General features: G+C 40.2%; 1 long non-coding RNA gene across 2 annotated transcripts in view; it reads left to right on the plus strand.

Moving 5' to 3' along the window:
- Positions 1-54: 54 nt before the first annotated feature.
- Positions 55-16,355, plus strand: part of LOC309846437 — a 112,735-nt gene continuing 96,434 nt past the window's right edge. For both annotated transcript variants that reach the window (XR_014301935.1, XR_014301936.1), the window contains exons 1-2: positions 55-274; positions 4,328-4,423. This is a non-coding gene — a long non-coding RNA (uncharacterized lncRNA). The remainder of the gene's footprint in view (positions 275-4,327; positions 4,424-16,355) is intronic.

A 16,355-nucleotide genomic window follows, 5' to 3' on the forward strand; every position in this document is an offset into this window, starting at 1 on the left:
CGACGCCCACGACTATAAGGGACACGCCCCCATTTCCCCGCCTACCCCCCCGCCCCTCCGGAGCGGCCGCGGGGTGCGCGCCTCCCGCGCGACCCCGCTGGTCTGAGGGGCGTGGTCCGAAGGGCTGGAAGGCCCCAGGCTGGGGTCCCGGCCCAGCTGCTGCACCGGAAGGGAGGGGCGGGCACCCGGGAGCGGGGAGATATTGAGGAGGGGGCTGAGGAGGTGACCTGAGGAGAAGGTGCTCGCGAGGGAGAGCAGGCTTCAGGGCAGACGAGTAAGAGGAAAATGGCGCCCTCCCTGGGCTGGTGGGGTCCGAGGGAAGGCGAGGAGGCGAAGGGGCACGTGTGTGTGGCTGAGGGCCGCAGGGGCTGAGAGGGACAGTGGGTGCGAGGGGGAGGAAGCGACGCGATGCCCTCGAGCCCGAGGGAGTGAATCCCAGTGAGGGGCGTTTATTCAACAAACTCCTTCGTGCACCTGCCACCAGCCTCCGGCGCGCGCGGGGGCAGACGCGGGGCCAGCCCTCATGGAGCTCATAGGCGAGGGGCGAGACAGGCGACAAACTACCAGATCTTTACACGTACGAAGAACACGGTGAAGGGACCGAGGTACCCAGAAGAGCAGAGGGCACCGACTTTAGTTAGGGGGCGCAGAGAAGGCCTCCCTGAGGAGGTGGGCGTTGAGGTGTGACCTAAATTTGAGACCGGGCAGGTCAGAAAGGGAGTCCCAGGCAAAGCATCCAAAAGGGTATTCCCAGCCCCAAGCCCTCTGTTGGGTGGCGGCCGAAGCCTTACACTTGAAACCAGGCAGGCTATGTTGTATTCTCCATGACTTGTCCAAGTGCGAAGTGTTCAAAGTATATTGATGTACCCAAGAAGGTCCACCTTTTATTTATTTATTTATTTTAGATTTTATTTATTTATTTGACAGAGAGCAAGAGATCACAAGTAGGCAGAGGCAGGCAGAGAGAGAGGAGGAAGCAAGCTCCCTGCTGAGCAGAGAGACCGATGTGGGGCTCGATCCCAGGACCCTGGGATCATGACCTGAGCTGAAGGCAGAGGCTTTAGCCCACTGAGCCACCCAGGTGCCCCGAAGGTCCACTTGTAAAAACATTTTATTTCGAAATAAGTGCAGATATCACAAGAAGTCGCAAAGAGTGTGCAGAGAGGTACCCTCAACCCACTTTCCCCCAATAGTTCAACCTTACTTCACTAGTAAGTTATCAAAGCCTGGACATTGACAGCAGCCCAAGGTCTATGTGTAGTTCTGTGCCCTTGTATCACATGGGTAGATGGGAAAAACCACCACTGCAGTCAAGCTGCAGAGCTAGTCGGTTAACACAAGGCTCTCCCTTGTGGGGAATACATTGTTCTTCTTTTTAATAGGCTCAGCGTTTGGTTGTTTAATACCTAACACTGTGGTGTTTGGTTAATATGGAATGATCGATTTTCTGGTTTTAGCTCCAGAGCCTTGTGGCTGTCAGGATGGAAACTGGAGCACACACCCCTAAAACAGGTGTTAAGACAGTGGCTGATCATCTTTGCTCTGGGATGCAGACCCGAGTATGTGATAAAAACCTGACACAGAGCTGTAAAGTTGACTTCCTGTCACACAAGGGCAAAGAACTGTTTGTATTTTCCTGCCTGTGGAGTACAGCTTGTGCATTCGTTTGGTTTATAAGCCTCCTGGAGAAGATAAGGAGAGGAGTACAGTAATTTAATGATTCTTCCTCTCTAAATCATCTTTGAGAGAATCCACAGCTTCATTTTTTCCATTCCGCAACCAATAAGCCCCAGAGGCATGTACTTCCTGTTTATGCTGTGGTTCCCAGGAAAAAGGAGCAAATGCACCACCAGCTAATTAAATCCTTCAGTAGAGGAGGGCTTGATTACACATTGCATATCATGAAAAGCTATCTGGCTTTCACTTTGCTGGAAAAGGAAGTGTTTCAAAGTGATTTTGATGTTTGTACTCCTACTTGCTACATTTGCTCAAGTCTCAAAGCAATCCCAGCAGCATCACTCCTAGAGACTTAGAAAAGAAGCTTCTCTCCCTTTGGGACAAAGACTTAGGTAAACACTTCTTGGCTTTGGTTTCAGATTGCATCAGTTGGGGAGCTAATTCCTGGCCCAAGCACTGACTGAGAACTAAGAAAAAGTTTTGACTTGATTTTTAAGTTATCTTCTGGATGATGTTTCCACATTTTGATTTTAAAATGCTGAATTTTGTCTGCCCATGAAACTAGTTTGTTCTGGCTTTCTCATGCATATTCTTTATAAATGTGATGTAGGAAAGATGTTGAGATTTGAAGTTGATGGTCAAGAAAGAATTCTTCAGCTGTCTTTGGTGCAAAAAGATGGTGTTATTAAAAAACAGGGACAGGACCCAGTGGGCAGAAAGAGCTGCACTAGGGTTCTGATGGGGGACTGATGATATACTTTCAAGTCAGGAGGTGGTTAGGGATAGCGTAAGTCTCTATAGTGTGTGTGTGCAAGTCTCTAGGGAATTTTGGAAGCAAGGTTTCTAGGACCTCGAGGGGCTAGCTCTTGTTAGGAAAAGGTCATTTATTACTGTCTAGTAAAATCTTAGTCATGAGACCCTTCAGATGTTTATCAATGGGCCATATGCTTGGAGGATGCTTGCTAACATTTATCTTGGGGGAGTTAAGATAAAAGGAAGTTCCCAAAGGAATTTTTATATGTTGAAGTATACTTATAGGGTCCTGGAGGTTGGGATAATGTTTGTTTTGTTTTTTAAGATTTTATTTATTTATTTAAGAGAGAGAGTGAGTGAGAGAGAGCATGAGAGGGGAGAAGGTCAAAGGGAGAAGCAGATTCCCGCAGAGCTGGGAGCTGGATGTGGGACTCAATGTGGGACTCAGTCCCATAATTCCAGGATCATGACCTGAGCCAAGGCGGTCACTTAACCAACTGAGCCACCCAGGTGCCCCTAGGTTGGAATAATTTTAATTGAGGGTTGTTTTTTGCCTTTAGCAGAGTATTAACATAAAAACAGTTGAGTTTCTAGAGGAAGGTCACTCTGCCAATCCAAAGGACTTGTCAGTGAACTGTAAATTGTAAAGAAATTTAACTTTTTTCTTTTGCCTTTGTTCCCCACATCAAGAACTATTATAATTTTGATGACTTTTTTGTTTCAGTTGTTATTAAAGGATATGTGCATATAAGTTAGAATGAGAATATAGACGCCATATTTCTTTTATGTTTTATTTTTGCTGTTATTTCCCTAGCATATCCAGGGAACTATACTAAGTATCGATTGATGGTGATAGTGATGATATTAAGACATGGATTTGGTTTAAAGACTTACATCCACCATGAAGTCATATAATTGAATAAGTCAGAGGAAATTTAATCTGTCTTTTTCCTGTATCCACACAAGACATGCTTTAATGAAAACAACAGGAGGATCCTTATTTATTTTTTCCTTTAAATTGTGAATCCAGGCTGTTCTCGATGCCTTTAGTGAAATCAGCTAGTCAGATCCTTTTCAGGGAACAGCAAATACCAGCAAGTTCCGTCTGTCTGTGGTATTTTCCCCAGGATGGGACTAACAAGTTTGGTCTGTTTCTCTATGTGGACTAATTCACATGTATTGTATTGCAGCAGCATTTTTTAATCTTATTAGCTCTTGTCTATAAGAAATTATTTCTGGAATTGAATCATACCAAGAGTTTCACCAGAGGATTTTATATATCTGGGCTGTGGCAGCAGACCAATTAAACATAGAGTTGGTAAGAGCATTGAGTTCAGGTTCTCAAGTATTATGAGAATAAAAAGTATTACTGAAACATTGATGGTATTTAACCGAGCATCTATAGGAAGGATTTTATTAATCTGCTTTTATTTATTAAGAAGTTCACTTAGCAAATATTTGCTGAGCACCTATTATATGCCAGGCATTGCTTTAGGTACTTAGGATACATCAATGAACAAAAAAGGGCAAAAATTCCCTGCCTCGTAGAGCATATGCTATAGTAATCCTTTCTACAGGTATTAGCTTGCTAGGGCTTACACAACAAGGTACCACAAGCTGGATGGCTTAAGTAAAAGAAGTTTAGGGGCACCTGGGTGGCTCAGTTGTTAGGTTCAGCTGGCTGGCTTCAGCTCAGGTCATGATCCCTGGGACCTGGGACTGAGTCCCACATTGGGCTCCCTTCCTGGTGGGAAGCCTCCTTCTCCCTCTCCCACTCCCCCTGCAGGTATTTCCTGTGTCTCTCTCTGTCAAATAAATAAATAAAATCTTTAAATAATAAATAAATAAATAAATAAATAAATAAATAAATAAATAACAGAGTTTATTTCTCTTACAGTCTGGAGGTGAGAAGTCCAAGATCAAGAGTCAGCAGAGGTGGTTTCTTTTAAGGAGTCTGAGGGAAGAATCTGTTCCAGGCCTCTCTCCTTGACTTGTAAGTACCATCTTCTTCCTATGTTTTTACATTATCTTCTCTCTGTATGCATCTGTATCCAGATTTCCTCTTCTTACAAGGACACCTGTTATGTTGGATTAGGACCCACCCTAATGACGTCATGTTACCTTAATTACTTCTTTAAAGACCCTGTCTCAAAAAAAAAAAAAAAAAAAAAAGGTAAAGAAAAAGAAAAAAAAAGGGTAGGAAGGGTGGGGGGGAAGACCCTGTTCAAATACAGTCACATTCTGAGGTCCTGGGGGTTAGGACTTCAATGTATGGACTTTCAGAGAACACATTTTAGCACATAATATCACATATGAGGATGGTGATCCAAATCTTTGTCTTACCTGTCTTCTCACATCCACATCTCTGAAATACTCAAAACCATTTATGTTTCCCTACAAAGTGTGTCTAGGGGACCTATAATTATGAGCAATTATTTTTCTAGACATGATTTATTTTTAAAAACGACTAAAAGGAAAGTTTCTGACTCAGAATGATTACTCTACTTGAAATGTTGCTCCATCTAGCCCATATTCTACTGTTTTGGCAATTATAAAAAAGAGTAAGGAAAAATGGTGTTAGAGGAGGGGTTCAATGGGTTATTATTTGCAGGGTACTAGGACTCATGGTAAAACAAAATTTTTTTCAAACACCGTACATGAGGGAAAGAGAGGCCTATATAATGACATTATTTTTAATAATTCAAGTAATGTTACCATCGCCACTAGTTACTATTTATTTTTATCCCATAAGGAAATTGAGATGGTTTAATCACTTGCCCAAGGTCTCACAGAATGTAATTTGGTGTCTACCCCAAGTCTGTATAACTCAAGAGTTTAAGCTGTTAACCATTCAGAAAAATAAAAATAAACAAAAAGACTCAAATGTTTCATATACAAACACTTCTAAGAAAGTGATATATCTAAGCATCTAAGTATACCTAAATGAGTACTAGAGTTTGCCTTCAGTCTTGATATAGACTTAACGTTTATCTTGAAATGATATTTTATTGTTCGGTGTTTATATCATTGTTGATATGCTGTGTCAAAATGTGTCTATCTGTCTTTGATACTGAATTTATAAAGGAAACAATCTACAACCAGGTCAGTATTTTATACTTTATTTCATTGTACATCTTGAATTACATTGAAAATTTAAAATAACTTTAAACTCTTGGTTTTTTCCTTATAATTTTAAAGGACAATTTCATTTTTCTATTGTAGAAGATGAATGGGGCAGGTAAATTACCGGGAGATATCAGGAAAGGCTTCTATGGAAAGCTGAGTTTAGTAGGATAAATACAAATTAGAAAAGGATACTTTAGGAACACAGAAAAGTCCTTATGCATACATAGGCATATGACAGAGCTTGATATTTTGCAGAAAATGCAAGTAGTAAGAGTAGTAAGATATTCAGAAAGTTGGAATGTTAAAAGAAATGACAGCAGACTAAAAGGTACATGCCAAACTTAGAAGGTAAATATGAAGTCCCTGAAAAATCTTAACAAAAGGGATGGAATGAACTCTTCCTATCAAAATGTCATGTAATAGACAATCTCAATACACCTATGTCCACTGAAGAAATTGAACTGATAATAAATGACCTAATATAGAAGGCATGACCTAAAATACCAGGCCTAGGTATAAAAAGAATGAGTGCTTGGGTGGCTTAGTCAGTTGAGTATCCAACTCCTGATTTCAGCTCAGGTCATGAACTCAGGGTTGTGGGATTGAACTCTGCATTGCTCTCCATGCTGAGCATGGAGCCTGCTTAAGATTTTGTCTCTCCCTTTCCTTCTGCCCTGCCCCCCCACCATATGTATGCTCTCTCTCTCTCTCTCTCTCTCAAAAAAAAAAAAAAAAAAGATACACACACACACACACACACACACAGCTATATGTAAAATGGTTCAACATTTGGAATTCAGTTAATGTACTCTCTTACATCAACAGACTTAAGAAGAAAAATCACAAAATTATATCCGTAGATCAAAAAAAGGATTTGGCAAAACCCAATAGTCATTCATCATAAGAACTCTCAGTAAACTAGGAATTGAGGCGAACTTCCTTAACTTAGTAAGGAAGATGTACAAAAGCCTAAGGCGAACGGTGTGCTTAATGGTGAAGAACATGAAGCTTTCCTTCTAAGATCAGGAACAAGGCAAGGATGACTCTCATCATCCCTCATTTTCAACATCATACTGGAAGCCCTAGCTAATGGAATAAGACAAGAAAAGGAAGTCAAAGGTGTGCAGATTGGGGAGAAAATAGAACTCTTCATTTGCAGAATATTGTCTATGCAGAAAATCTGTACTTGTACTCTTATATTATTACATAAGGAAGCAGAAGAAAAGGGGAAGTTAAATAAACACGTAGAAGACCCAGAGCAAAGACTTTCACATCAAATATGGTATTATCTTATATAGTTTATCAACTAATATATGAACATCAGTTTATTGAACTATATCAATCCCTGTGTATCATTTGTGACTAGTTGAGCAGAAAATACCTTTCACTACCCTTGAAGTCTTTTTTTTTCTTGGACCTTGAGACATAATGGCCTTGGAGCTCCTGGATGCAGTTATTACATCCTTGGGAATTTTATAGGTGTCATTTGCTGATACACTGTATCTTTATTTTCAAAAACCCATTTTAAGAAGTCAACACTGGCTATTAAGTAATGTAAGCATAGTAATGTAGGATTGATTATTGTATTTGTCTTACCTATCTTTTTACGGTACTGAATTCACATAGGTCATGACAAGTATTTATTTTTGTTATCTTTTCCCATACTGCTTAGTCTCCATTTATAGGAGAGGCCAAGGAGTGACATATTAGTTACTGAAATATAATAGATACTGTGTCTTAAATACCTGTTATATGCCAGAAATCATATTGTTTTACCCAGTTATCTCCTTTAATCCATCTCGACACACTTCCACCATCACCAAGGCAGGAAAAAGGGATGTGGTGACTTGTGTACTGTGTCTTGAAGACATCTGCTTGGAAGTGACACGTGACACTACTGTTTCTATTTCATTGGCCAAAGCCAGTAACATGGCCGGGTCCAACTTTATTTTTTTAAATTATTTTTTAAAAAATATTTTATTTATTTGACAGAGATCACAAATAGGCAGAGAGGCAAGCAGAGAGAGAGGAGGAAGCAGGCTCCCTGCTGAGCAGAGAGCCTGATGCAGGGCTCTATCCCAGGACCCTGGGATCATGACCTGAACTGAAGGCAGAGGCTTTAACCCACTGAGCCACCCAGGTGCCCCCCGGGGTCCAACTTTAAGTAAGAAGGGGAAAGTGCAGTTTTGGAGGTTCAGGAAAGAGGAGAATTAGACATCAGTGAGCAGCATTAATGACTACCACACCAATAATTTGAACTTTCTGGGCTTCCTAATTTGATATTTATCTTTTCCATTTCTAAATCTGCCCCTATCCCTTCTCCTGTATATAGATTCTTCAGGTAAAAGCCTACATATAGTTTCAAAGAAACACCTCTCTGTTTCAGATAGTCATAGCAGAGTTATCTGGAGACTTTTTCAAAATCATGTGCCTGGGCCCCACCCAAGAACTAGTGAACTGAAACATCAAAGGGTCAGGCTCTGGATGCGTGTACTTTGATAAAGCTTCCCAGATGGTTCCAGCGTGCCCTCTGTTGTGACTCTGCAGTTGTAGACTCATATTTGTTTTCAGGCGTTGCTCTTAAAACACATGGGAAGTGGAAACAGCTCTGAAACAGAACTGAGAGGATGGGAAAGAGGCATCTGGACCAAAATTATGAGTCAGCCTAGCTTGGTTCTTAGCTCAGGCTTAAAGTGTGTTTACCGTGGAAGTCAGTATATCTTGGGCATGCCTAACTGACTCCAGGGTTTTGTACCTAAGGCAATACCAATCCTCGTGAAAGAGACCCACCTCACTGTAAATCAAGGGAGACTTTTACCCCTGCCCCAACTTTTTACTGAAAAAATTTCAATCACATGGAACATTGAAAGGATTGACCCACTACTTAATTCAGTAAGTGCTAGCATTTTGCTGTATTTGTTTCATTTGCTAATTTTTTTGTCACCCACTGGTAATTGTTGTCTGAATCAATTATTTTATTGGGGGGTGGGGGTTATCAGACAGTGATTTTCTGATTTTATTATTCCTACTACATCTATTATCATTATCTAGCACCCTTCAATAAAGAAGAGCTTTTAAAAAATTTTAATCAACTGGAGAAGAATTAAGTTTTTCCTAAAAAGGCAGAGTAAATTTGTAATTATTTAAAATAAAGAAGACTTCTCAGGAGCCCATATTTGATTTAAGGATGGTCAACTCGCATTGTAGCAGAAAAATGGTTTGAGTATAGCGGAGGCTTCCGCATATAGTTCTATGGCACAGCTTTGCAACTCACAATGATAAAACGTGGTAGCTAAAGAGAAAAATGGTGTACAAATTACAGTGGCTGTATCACCAACAGCAGAAACATGAGCAGCATTAGTGGCCAGGCTTTGGAATGGTCAAAGGATAGGATCCATGGCACAGATGCTGGCAGTTCCATCAGCACTGGTCCCTGTTGGTGGGTCCCAGTAGCTGTAGAGCCATCAATGGGCATGGTAGCCTGGCCCCTGTTTGGTTCATTAGCAGCACCAGGGAAAACCGTTAGCAGAAGAGTACAATGTCTCCGGCAAACAGGTAACCAGGCAGCTCTTTCTGTAGAGCATCCATGAACCAGCGGTTGGGGCACTCAGAGCCCTTCAGCAGAGAAACTGCCTCTGGAGGCGGAGTCAGTGTCAGAGATCTATAGTGTAGGGAGACTTACTGTGATCCCACCTTCCCCTTGGGCTGGGGTGATCTGAGAAAAAGCGCTCTATCTTACCAAGAACAGAAAATGTCCAAGAAAGGGTCTTATTTAGGCAAAGGAAGCTCAAAGGAGAAAGTGATGTCTAGAGTTTGAAGTGCTGTATAGAGGTGATGGCAGGTAGCTCAGGTTGAAAGAGAACTTTAAAGATACTAGTTGGCTCGTTGAGGGAACCTAGAAACCCACAATGGTTGCCCGCCCAGTTTCCTCATCACAGATATGATATATATGTTCATGTCTTCCAGTCTTCTTCTATGCAGTGCCTGGTGATTTCTTTTTATGGGAAACACAGAGATTCAAGTAAAGATTAAATCCACATTTTATTCCTGATAGAATTTATATCCCCTGAAAAGTTAAAGTGGTCTATATACATATAAGGTTTCCTTTAATCTGTACTGAACATAGGAGTTGTGGTTACTAAAAGTTAGTCAAACCATATAGAGGAATTAAGGAAATAGTGATTGCCATTTTCCTTTCACTTTTAGCCTTTTTTTTTTTTAAATATAAGAACAAAGTGACTTTTTTAGCTACTCCACATTTCCTCCAAACATTGGTTTCTTGATGGAGAAATGCAAACTGTTTTTCTATCAGAAGGAAAGAAGTTGAGAATGATTTCTGGGTTGAGATCTGTTTTTATGATTAACCAACTGTCCATAAACTAAAAAGAAAATGAAAAGACAGGACATGATGGGTTGCCTGGGTGGCTCAGTCAGTTAAACATCTGCCTTTGGCTCAGGTCATGATCCCAGGGTCCTGGGATCGAGCCCCACATCAAGCTCTCTGCTCAGCAGGGAGCCTGCTTCTCCCTCTGCCTGACGCTCCCCCACTTGTGCTATCTCTCTCTCTGAAAAATAAATGAATAAAATATAAAAAAAAAAAAAGACAGCGTACACTAAATCATGGCAAATAGTCTGTGTTATAATCTGCCCATCATAAAACGAAAGAGTAAGTTTATACAAACTTCCTCAAAAAGTGATAAAATTAAAGTAGTCACAAATTCAACAAACTGGTTCTAATTCAGTGTAGTGGAACTTTTATTTTTTTAAGTGTAAAAGCTACCGTATTTTTATAGATTGGCAATATGATAATTAATTAAAGTGTTTGGTTGTGTCAGTGATTTTTTTTTCCCCTTGAGCAAGGCTAATTAGTTTTATGTTCCATATGCACTCACTGAATTGTTCTTAGCTCTCTGTCAGGTAATTTATTCAGGTGTTGAAATCATCACAAGGCTTTTCTGAGAATTCTAGACCTTCCAAAGTGGCAGAAAGTTCATTGTTGCCTCAGTAGTACCAGTCGGAGCCTTGGGTATGCACGGTTTTCTGACTGTAAGAAAATCGAACAGCATAGTAGTCGTATTTAGTGGAGTTCATGTTCAAAAGAAGCCTCTCAGAATCCTTCCTGTGACCCCTCATTTAGAAGCAGATAAACAGCAGCACTAACTGGAGACAAAGGAAGTGGTGAGGTGCAGAAACAAGAGGAAGATTTTTTTTGTTCTAAGTCTTGACGCAACTGGAGGTGGTTTGTAAATTGGGGTATTTTGTCCTTAGCATCCTTTTGATGTTCTTACCTGCTTTTCCTCTCCTTCATACTGTGTGGTGCTAACGTACTCTGATTCTCACATTGCCCCAATCCAAGCATGGTTTTTTTTCCCCTATCAAAGCTCTCTTTGCACCAAAATTACCTACACTCCTCTCCTGGAAAATCTCTGATATTAGAAAAACAGAAACTTCATTGAATTGATTTGCCCTAACAAGTACATGGATTATTAAAAGCCAGCCTCTTAACATTTTCAGATGTAATGGTTATGTTTATGAAGAATACCCATTCATATCTAATGAGTTTAAATTTGAAGGAATTTCTTTTATTATAATGATATAAAAAGAAATAGAGGCTGTTTCCAAAAGGGCTTTTTTTTTTTTTTTGGTAGGGATGAAAGTAATTTGTTTATCTCTTAGGAGACCAGTTCTGCAGGTTTTAGCAACCTAAGCTGTTTCAGCTTTTCCGTGTTCCTATGCAGATGAGCCTGTAAGTTTTTAAGCTCTCAGTTATTTCACAGTATCTCCTTTGATGGTGGTAGTAGAGACAGTGGTTTCATTATATGCAGTTTGAAGTCTTTCCTGTACCTCTGTTACTAGTTTACTAGATGTCTTTGTTATTAGGTTTCTGTTATTTTTTTTTCTTTTTTTTAAAGATTTATTTATTTATTTGAGAGAGAGAGTGTGGCAGAGGGTGAGAAAGAGAGTCCCAAGCAGGCTCCACACTTAGCACAGAGCCCTACTTGGGCTTGATCCCACTACCCTGAGATCATGACCTGAGCTGAAATCAAGAGTTGGACACTTAACCAACTGAGCCACCCAGGCCCCTCTGTTTCTTTTTAAAAAATAATCTCTATACCTAACATAGGGCTCAAATCTATAATCCCAAGATCAAGATAGGTTTCTGTATTGAGAGACTCAACCCAGAAGGAAAAACATGTAATAAGCACTATAATAACATTTCTTAGAGGAATTGACATTTGTTTTTATTAATGAGTTTGTTAAATATTAACTAGGTGCCTACTATGTGTCAGATACAGCCTAGATGCTGGGGATATACTGATTAATAAGACAGACATAGTCCCTCCATGGAGTTTACAGTCTAGTGGTTCCAGAGAGAGGATTGAGAGTAACACAGCTTCAGGGAAATGGTAATAATGTAGAGATCAGGCAAAAGGCGGAGACTTCCTTTCATATTCTGGGATGATAAGGTAGCATTCTGTACTATGAAATGGCAAAATAGCTAATCAACTTATCGTGTATGGTCGTATTAGACTGTGTGCTCCCTGAAGAGGAAGTTCTGGGGAACCAGATAACTATTGCCATAGACCAATTTAAAGGGGAAGAGGAGTGATTCAACCCTGATGGATGCCTTTAATGGCATGGATGATTTAAAGCAAGCAGATGATATGCACAAATTGCAAAAATATTGCCCTAGTAGAATGACATTCAAGCCTTTATGGGATGGTCTGGAAAAAAGTCTTTTCTAGCTTATAGTCATAGTGCTGAGGTATCTGAAAACCAAATTTGAAGATTGATTCTGTGGTTTGGTAAATTACCTGAGTACTTGAATTCAAATACCTGGCCATATATTTTTCATGAATGGTAGGTTAAGCTGGATTAGGGAGGAGAGGGGTCTTGACAACTTGAATAGCGATATATGACAGAAACCAAGCCTTAGAGAACCCCAAACTCCTAGATTTATCTGAAACAGCTTTCAGTTGTGGCACATCCATAGTTGAGTGTTAACATCTACAAGAATGATGGGAATTTGCTCGTTTGGGAGGAATATTGGCAGAATGCATTTGAGGGTTCTTGACTAGGAAAATGGAAATGGAATTTTCAGACTAAGCCAAAGTAATAAGATTGTGCTTGCAGCCACTGTGGTTCCTTGGGCAGTCAGCCATACTTCCAACGAGGCACTGAGCTGGCCTGTCCCAAATAACACTGAAGAGCCAGAAAGAATTTGGTCTAAAAGAAAGGATAAAAAATTTTAGGTATAGAAGAGCGGGGTTCCATCTGTCATGCAAACTGCCTGTGAGCCCCTCATTGGTCCCGTGATAGATTCCAAAAGACCCTCAGTTTAGTTTTGGCACAAGGAATGGGTTTGTGAAGGAAGTATGAGAGTCTTTAAAAAGCACTCCACTGGCTGCCCTTTCTAGGCTGAGAATGCTGACGGATAGAGCCTCATTTGGAGTGAGAGCTATAATCTGTGTGGGGGTGGCAGAGCCTTTTGACAGAAATTAATAAATAGTAGGCATGGTCATCACGTAGCAGGGTGAATGTGATAATCACATCTCAGGAAGGTTTTACCATAGTTAATTCATGAAAATTTATTTTTGGTCATAGGAATGATATGTGACTATTTCTTATTACTAAGAATTTTTAAAAAACATAAAAAGAATTCTAAAATAGGAATAAATAAAGTAAGAATTTAAAAAATAGATTAAAAATTGGGATGCCTGGGTAGCTCAGTCGGTTAGACACCTGCCTTTGGCTCAGGTCATGATCCCAAGTGTCCTAGGATGGGACCCCATGTTGGGCTCCCTGCTCAGCGGGGAACCTGCTTCTCCCTCCCCCCACTGCTCCCCCTGCCTGTGTGCTCTCTCTCTCTCTGATAAATAAATAAATAAAATCTTTTAAAAATAGATAAAAAGCAAATACTCCCTAGATTTCTTTCCTCTAATCCCTCTCGCTTTCATGAAATGCTCAGCAGAAATTCTCCTCTGCAGAAGAACTTCTTGACACTAGGATGTTCGAGATGGCTTACTCTGTAGATGCCAGTTGTCTTTTGTCTCCAGCCAGCCCGGTGCTTGCTGAATGGACTTGTCAACACAGTAGCCACGGTGTCAGTGGTAGAGGCTATGCATGGGCTTCAGCAACATGGACTTCTTGTCTTCAAGGCTGCCCTGGTCTGTGCCATTGCTGAGGGCTCAGTTTACTAGCAACAGTAGGCCGTTCTGGGTTCTGCACTTGACATTGTGCCTGTAGGTTCTTTGCCAGTTCTCTGTTGACACATATGTCACAGTGGATCTCTTCTGCTGCGGGGAGTGGGGAATAGCAATCTTAGATCTTAAGTAATGACTTTCCTTATGAGAGTGGAGGATTTATCTCTCATCCTGCCATCCTCTCTGCTTCCCGACTCAATCCTCTCAACATAATTTTTGGTTGAGTGAATGTTCAGTATTTACACTATACCTATGCCAATATTATGCATAGTCAAATATAATGTATTACAAGCATATCTCTTTTCTTATTTTATGCTTTTTTCTGAGATTAAAATTGCTTATTTATTTATTTATTTTTAAAGGTTTTATTTATCCATTCACAGGCAGAGATCACAAGTAGGCAGAGAGGCAGGCAGAGAGGGGCACGGGGAAGCAGGCTCCCTGCTGAGCAGAGAGCCCTTCATATGGGGTGCGATCCCAGGACCTTGAGACCATGACCCGAGCCGAAGGCAGAGGCTTTAACCCACTGAGCCACCCAGGTGCCCCTAAAATTGCTTATTTAAAAATTTCTTATTTTTCTTTATACCAGTTACTGATTTAAATTGCTTTTCAGCATAATTTTATGTGTCCCAGGATAAATGCTGACGGAGGCCCACACACCACATGTGTAAATATTTAAAAGTTATAAATCAAGCTATAAAATAAACTCTCTTTTCTTCCTTTGAGTTGACATAAATACCTTCACAACAAAACTGAAAATTATCTTAGTCTGTGGTTTTTATATGACTGAAAGGCTGTGAATTATTAGGCACCTGAATTTTATTTTTTATTGCATATGTCTGAGAGTTAGTGATGTTTGGCTGAATAGTAAACTAAAGGCTTGCCAAACTAATAAATGATTATGTTCTTTGCTATGATTTTTCTTTTTCTTAATTTCAGCAAAAATATTACCCTGAAATGTCACATAAAATTTGATTTATTGACAATAACATCACATTAGACCTTTCTTGGGTCATTGTAGACTTTATGTATTTTTCTTTTAAAACATTCAAGATAACCTATTAAAACTAAAAGGTAAGAGACTGATGATAGTCAATAAAAACAAAAATTTTAAATAAAATATTTAAAGCTGGAATTTTTAGCTATATATTTTGAAAATTTAATTAAATTGTATCAAATGCTTTATAAAAGTGAAAGTAATTACAATTCTAGAATTAGTATCCATCTGTCAGTGTAAAATATGCATAGCTTGCTTCACACATATTACTTCTAGACATACAGATTTAAGAATAATATGAATTATTTAATCCTACAAAATGTTGCTCATCTGCTCTGTGTAGCAGTGTCGAACAGTATGCTAATTAGTGAATATCACTGAATTCTCCGAGTGGAATCTAAAATGAGGTTTAAAAAAAGTGGATTTTCGATGCTCAGAGCCTTTAAAATGCAAGTATCTATTTCATTCATGCTCTCAGAGAGGAAGGATTTGTTACTCTAGTTAATTTGTATTTTCTTTTACCAAAGTGCTCCTACTCCACACATCCTCTCTCTAGCAAAGTCTGTCTCTGACAACAGAGGCACAACCCACACATTTACAGAGCGTTCAGGGACAGTCACCTTTTACTTCAAGGAGAAAGGAAGACAAGCACAAGAGAAGTGGAGAAGCGTCTCCCTGAAGCCTAAATGAAGATAGCGTCACAGAATGAAACATCTAAGGTTCTAGACTGCACTGTGCTGGCACCGAGTGCTGGGTCTTGGGTGATAATGGTACCTACTGGTTCTTTCATCAATCTATTTGACCTGTAGGGCCTCTACTGTGTGGGGCCCCGACGCCCAGGTCTAAGGCTGGTATTGGGTCTTAGCATTTAGTATGCAGGCACTTAGGTCCTGCTCCTATTTTCCAGTAGTGTTTTTGTTCCTACAGCTGCTTGGTCACTCCCCATTCACCAGCCAATGCCATGTGGGATTTATTTTTTCAACAGTTATCTATTTATTTATTTAAGATTTTGTTTTTATTTTTTTTTAAGATTTTATTTATTTGACAGAGAGAGATCACAAGCAGGCAGAGAGGCAGGCAGAGAGAGAGAGAAGAGGAAGCAGTCTCCCTGCTGAGCAGAGAGCCAGATGCGGGACTCGATCCCAGGACCCTGAGATCATGACCTGAGCCGAAGGCAGAGGCTTAACCCACTGAGCCACCCAGGCGCCCCTGTTTTTATATTTAAATTTTCTTTATTAACATATAATGTATTATTTGTTTCAGGGGTACAGGTCTGTGAATCATCAGTCTTACCCAATTCACAGCACTCACCATAGCACATACCCTCCCCCATGTCCATTCCCTAGCCTCCCCTAGTATCCCTGATACTCTACTCCCATCCAGCAACCCTCAGTTTGTTTCCTGAGATTAAGGGTCTCTTACAGTTTGTCTCCCTCTCTGGTTTCGTCTTGTTTGGGAATGAGAACTCTTACCTCCTTTTCTCATTTTTGTCTTTTAAAAATCCTTTTATTTTGAAATGATTTTAGATTTACAAAAAAAAAAAAAAAAAAGTGATGGTATTATGGAGTTGCTGTATATTCTCCCCCAAGCTTCTCCTA

This window comes from Mustela nivalis, assembly GCF_964662115.1.
Source record: "Mustela nivalis genome assembly, chromosome: 13".
In the NCBI taxonomy this organism is placed as follows: Eukaryota; Metazoa; Chordata; class Mammalia; order Carnivora; family Mustelidae; genus Mustela; species Mustela nivalis.